Source organism: Canis lupus, chromosome 16, assembly GCF_048164855.1.
Source record: "Canis lupus baileyi chromosome 16, mCanLup2.hap1, whole genome shotgun sequence".
In the NCBI taxonomy this organism is placed as follows: domain Eukaryota; kingdom Metazoa; phylum Chordata; class Mammalia; order Carnivora; family Canidae; genus Canis; species Canis lupus.
In genome coordinates this window covers 9080416-9086769 of record NC_132853.1, presented here as the reverse complement: position 1 = coordinate 9086769, position 6354 = coordinate 9080416, and positions in this window count along the sequence as shown.

The window sequence follows — 6354 nt, the reverse complement described above, 5'->3', positions numbered from 1 at the left end:
CCCGCAAGGCAGTCCCCGTGTGCCTTGCTGCCCGGCACTCCAGCTCGGCTGCGTTGGCTGACGCAATGGCCTTTGTATTTCAGACACATTCCTGCAAGAAGTGTTAATGTGCGGTTTTCAACCTGGGGACGCACTTCCGAGTCTCCTGGGGAGCTTTTGAAAAATTCTCCTGGGCTCTACCCAAGAATTTCTGATGTCATGGGTTTAGAGCCCAGCGCTTGCTGCCTTTTTTTTTTTTTTCTTTCATTCTTTTTTATAAACTATCTTAAACTCACTCAGATAATTCCATTGAGCAGCCAGCCTTGAGGCCTGGCTCCTAGGGCTCGGGAAGAGAGAGGAGTAGCCCGAAGGCCCATGGGGGTCTTGTCTGCTTCCTCAACGCATCATCTCCCCCAGGAGCCCTGGACAGGGTATCTGGACATCTTCGCTTGCGTGTTCAGGAGGTCCCCAAGGACAGCAGGAGGCGGGGAGAACTGGAAACCTCTCGGGTGACTCCTGGTGCCATCAGAAGGGAGGAGATCCACAGCGAGTCCGTGTGGCCAGAGTCCTCAAAAAGGCGACCAGCCTGTGCTCGCCCCCCAGGGAGCCCTTGTGGTTGTGTAAGCAAGGAAGGCTGAATCAAGACCATACACAGCAGGGTCCTCGAGGCCCGTGTCCCTGCCGCACGTGATCCTGGAGCCTTCCCTCCAAGCACTGATGTCCAGACCACCTTGTTGCTGGAGGTTTTCCAGTTCAAGCTCCTATGGATGGAATGAGTTGCCCGGGGCGAGAGAGCCAGGAACCAGCACAGCTCTAGTTCTGGTGACCAGCGCTTGTTTACAAGCCCAACAGAAGGTGCCAGCAGGACCAAATGCCAGCCCAGGCCTGTGTACACACAACAGGCCTCAGAGAGACTTGGTGTTAGCTGCGGGGAGGCAGGTCCACCTTAGCTCTGTCCTGGCCGCCAGCTTCCTACAGCTAGCAGCCTCCGTGGGCTTTGCTTTCTTTCCCAAAGTGGAGATTGGCGTTTGAGTTCTTTTTTCTGATTCTTTTCATAAGTAAGTTCCAAAATTCTAGGCCCTGATCCATGAGGTTCTGGGGAGAAAGGCCAAGAGGGTGATGGATTTCTGTCCTAGCCCATTTGGGCTGCCATAACAAGTTACCAGAGATCAGATGCCTTATAAACCACATGTATTTCTCAGCTGCAGAGGCTGGGAGTCCAAGATCACGGCACCAGCGGACAGTGTCTGGTGATGGCCTTGGCCTTGCTGTGTCCTCAGGAGGCGCAAGGGAGCACTGGGTGTTATGCTATGTGTTGGCAAATTGAACTCCAATTAAAAAAAAAAAAAAAAAAAAAAAGGAAGCTCTCCAGGGCCTCTTTTGCCTCTCTTGTAAGGGCACTAATGCCACTTGTGAGCTCCTACTGTGTGACCTAATCACCTGCCAAAGGCACCACCTCCTGATCCCATCACCTTGGGGGGCAGAGTGGGGGAGGAGGAGACACGAACATTCCTTCCGTGGCCGTGGCCGTTTGTACGTTTGTACGTCATCAGCTTGGGCAGGCTGAATTCCCTGCAGGTTTGCTTTAGGAGGGGCTGCAGGGGGACACCGTGTGAGGCCAGGAAGGCAGCAGCCCTACCATCACAGGCTCTGAAGGCTGGGACAGGCCAGAGGCCCTGTCGGAACTCGTGCCTCTTGTCACCGCTGGCTCATTGGCATGGGGCCTGCAACGGTCGTTGAGCTTGTCCACTACCTGGGCCAGGTGGCTGTTTGGCCCCAGCTTCTGCTGGGGGACGCCCTGTCTCCAAAACAGTGGGCAGACCGACGCAGGCTCCAGTCCACCTCGCAGATTGCAGCTTGCCTTTCCTTTCCCACTTCACGTCCGCCTTCCTTCCCTGACTGCCCGCCTGTAGACTTTAAGCTCTAGCAGGAGGCGTGAGGACAACTGTCTCACTGGGATGGTTCAACCAGCTCCTAACTGCATAAGGCCAAGTCCAGGAGATAATACCTGACGTTGATTCTTTACAGTGGTTCTGCTTAACTGAACTCTCAGTCACTAGAACCCTCTGGTCCCTCCCAGTAGCAGAGTGGGTAGTCCCCTCTGGTACTGAGACGCAGCTGGACATTGTGGAAACGTGTGACTGCAGAGGTACGAGCCTCTCTCTCTCTCTCTCTCTCTCTCAGACCTCCTGCTGTGGGGGAAGCCAGCTGCCTTGCTGTGAGAACACTGAAGAATCTCCATGGGAGAGGTCCTTGTGCAGAGGAACCGCCTTGTGCCAACAGCCAGCAGCGTCAACATGGGCGGTGAGGGCGCCATCTTGGAAGTGGACCCTCCAGCCCCAGTCAGGCCTTCAGATGGTACAGCCCTAGCTGACACCCCAACTGCCGCCTCAAGAAAGTCCCTGAAGCAGAAGCACCAAGCTAAGCTGCATTAGAATTTCTGACCCACAGAATGCCATGAAGAATGAGATAGAAAGAAGAATGAGATAGTGTTCTGCTGCATACCTGAGGAGGCGAGAAGGCTGACTGACAGGTGACAGGTAGAGTAGAAGTTGGCATTGCAGACAAAGGCGGGAAGCCCCAGTGAAAGAAGAGCATGGTTGGGTCTGAGAACCCAGCGGCAGGAGCCAGCAGTGAGGCGGGGGGGACTGGCTAAGGAAGGCCAGCTCCTGCAGGTTCTTTTTTGGCTGGTGAGCACCCAGGTGTTACCCAAAGGGCAATAGGGAGGCCTTGAAGGTTTTAAAGCAACTCAAATGCCTTGATTGGAACCCTCATATCTGGCACTCTCCTCCCAGGTCTCATGGGGCATGGGGACTGGTCCTGCAGCACCAGCCACATTACAATGCCTGGTGTGCCATTATAACTAACAGCAGTGGAGTGGTGAATGATGGTACCTCTCTGGGGCACAGTGACAGACCCCCAATATAGTTTTCAATTATTTTTATTGACCTGGAAAAGGTTCACAATATTGTGGTAAGGTGTGGTCATATTTTTGGTGTGTGTGTGTGTGTGTGTGTGTGTGTACATACAACACACAGATTTTTGTCATAAAAAAAAATCCTAGGGGAGCCTGGGTGGCTCAATGGGTTAAGCATCGACCTTTAGCTCAGGTAATGATCTTGGGGTCCTGGGATTGAGCCCCAAGTTGGGCTCCCTGCTCAGTGTGGGGAATCTGCTTCTCCCCTGCCCCCCTCCCCCTGCTCATGCTCACTCATTCTCTCTCTCAAATAAATAAATAAAATCTTTAAAAAAAATACCTAAAAGAACATTTGCCAACATGTTTAACAAGGGTTAGATAGTTGGGTTTTTAAAAATAGTTTTTATTTCTTAGAGCATTTAGGTTCACAAGAGGAGAGGAAGGTACAGAGATTCTCCAAAGACCCTCCTCCCTACACTCATCCACAGCCTCCCCAACTGCCGACACCCCTGTCCTGGGTGTAGACATTTGTTGCAGTCCATGAGCCTACACTGAATAGGTTGGTATCACCAAAAGTCCATGATTTACATTAGGGTCCACTCGCTGATTTCCATGGTTCTGGATGGCCCTGTGATGACACCCATAGGACACCCATAGGAGCAGCAAGCTCCAGGATAGTTCCAAAGCCTGAGAAATCCTCCATGCCCTGACTATTCCAGGGAGTAAATGCAAGTTTATTTTGTATACTTTTTTTCATTTTTCCCTTTGTTGTCCAGTGAGCATGAATTATTTTTGTAATAAAAATAATTGTATTTTAAAGGAAACACCAGTTCCTTTGGTCGTTCTCTTTTACAAATAGTGTTGCCCTGGCACCTAAAGAAAGGCTGTGTTAACAAATCTTTCTCCTGCCTGATGATCCACTTGCCCGCGGTGGGCTCCTGGGCTGTGGCCGCCCTGCGCAGGTGCTCATCATCCCCCCGGCTCCTGGGCTCCCCCGCGGCCTCAGCCACCAGGCCCCCTGGCCTTCCCTCTCAGGACCTCCAGTTCTAGGGGTGCAGCAGGGGCTCACAGGATGAATGGCTGGGTGGGGGGCAGCTGCGCGGCAGGGGACACGAGCCTCCCTTGCTGCCCAGGGTCCACATCAGCTGGATGCTGCACCAGGGATGCCGGTGGTCCCCACAGTGCCAGGTGTGCAGGCCAAGTGTGCCGGTGCTGGAACTCAGGGCGCTGTTGGCCTGCCCCCAGCTCCCTGGGCACATGGAGGGGACCTGCCTGGGGATCTGCACCCCTGCTCAGTTCCAGGTGGGCCATGGTGACAGCAAACAGCGCTGCCGCCCTGCAGCCTCCACGTACAAAGAGCAAGAGGCAAAGAGCAGGGCAGAGCTGAAAGGAGGTGGCAGGTAGGGGAGCAGATTTTCCTTCGGATACGCCCCCCGCGCGGTTGTGCGCCACGATAAATGTAATTTGTTCTGCGGTCTTGGTCGAAAGGTGTGAATTTTGTCCATCTACATTGGCTGCTCTCAAGGTCGGTTAGACCTGGGGCCCCTGATAGCCTCTGCCAGTGTCCCCACAAGTCCCAGGGGAGGAGGGGCAGAGGGAGACAAAAGAAAGGCATCTAGCGCCGTTGCTGCTGGCACTGGATGCATTGCTTCATCAGGGAAGATGCGCCAACATGCGCAAAAAAAAAAAAAAAAACAAAATCTATAAACTTTAGGCGCTGACTTCTTTAAACGGCACAAACGTGTGCCACCAGGGGGGCTTCTGGCCCCACTCTGGCTCTAGTCGGGACTCTAGGCAAACTGATGCAATCGTTTTGTATGTTTTAGCCTTTTTATGGAGGATGTGATACTAACTACATCTCTCCTGTGATTTGAATTTGCTGCTCAACATTGTATTTTAAGAACAACCCGTGGTGAGGCATATAGCTCTGATTTAGTGGTTCTCAAGTGAGGGGGGCAGTTGTTGCCATTTGGGGGTGGGTGCTACTAGCATCGATCACAAGCCAGGGGTGCTGCATAACATGGCATGGTGCACAAGGACGGCCCCCCGCTGCACAACGATCCGGTCCCAAACGCCAGCAATGCTGCAGCTGCGGGACCCTCTCCCAGTCATCCCCTGCCACTTCTGGATGCTACCCCAGCACAGGATGCCCCCGCATCTAGCCTCTTGGGGAGAGGCATCTGGACTGTTCCTGTATATCACTCACTGTTCTATACTTCAGGGATCACTCTTGTATGGATACTCTTGTTCCTCATGTGGGGTTTTCTCTAGAATGTATACCTAGGAGTGGAGTCACCAGGCAGAGGCACATTATACGAGATCATATATTTATCATATATTTATATATCATATATTTATTTCCCCACCAGCAGCCCATGTGAAATCTCATCGCCTCGCGTCCTCATGAACGCAAGGTGTTACCAGACTTTTCAAAAAGCTTCTTGGCCAATCTGATGCGGGTAAAATTTGTATTTCCCAGATTCCCACTGGATTGATCTTCTCTTAGGTTTGTTGACAATTTGGGTTCCCTCCTCCAGGATTTGCTTCACTCATCGTTGCCTTGAGCTGTCTTCATCCCTGATTTTTTTTTTTTTAGAAATTCTTAATATATTTTTAACATTAATCCTTTATCTCTTTCATGCATTTCCAAGATCTTGTCTCAGTCATGACTTGTGCATTTTTTTCCCGGGGGCTTTAATGGTAGAGAAGATTTTTATTGTAATGGGGTTGAATTTATCCATCTTCTAAAGGTTTCAAAGCATTACTTTGCCTTTAACCTCTTGAATTTATTTTTATGTATGACAAGAGGAAAGGATCCAATTGTATAGTCCCTGCTCCTCATAAATACAGCCAAATAACGCTATTATTAATGAGTTTATTTTAAATCTCTTACTGTTTTCATCCAACTTTTTGTTTTGAAATTTTTTAATGTAAAGTTAAAATAGTGCAGTGAAGAGACCTAAATTCATAAAGACCTAAAGTACCTGGATTCACCAGTTCTTAACACCTCACCATGTTACATTGTCTTTCTTGCTCTATTCATCCCTTTATGCTTTTGGTTCTCACTGAACAGTTTCAAAGTGTATTGTGATATCATGATCCCTCACTCCTAAATACCAGAGAACATACCAGAGAACATATTTCCAAGGAATAAAACATAATAGTAATACTGTTATTGAAAACTGACAGAATTATCTAGTTTGTGTTCAAATTTCAACAATTATCCTAAAACGTCCTTCATTACTGTATTTTTTTTAAGATGTTAATTCTGGGTCCAATCAAGGATTACATATTGCATTTAGTTGCCCTGTCTCTTCTACCTCCTGTGTGTAAAATATTCCAGTCCTTTTAAAATTGTATTTTGTGTCAGTCTGCCATGATCTGCACTTTTTTTATTTTAAGATTTTTATTAATTTATTTGAGAGAGAGAGAGAACAAGCAGTAGGGAGCGGCAGAGG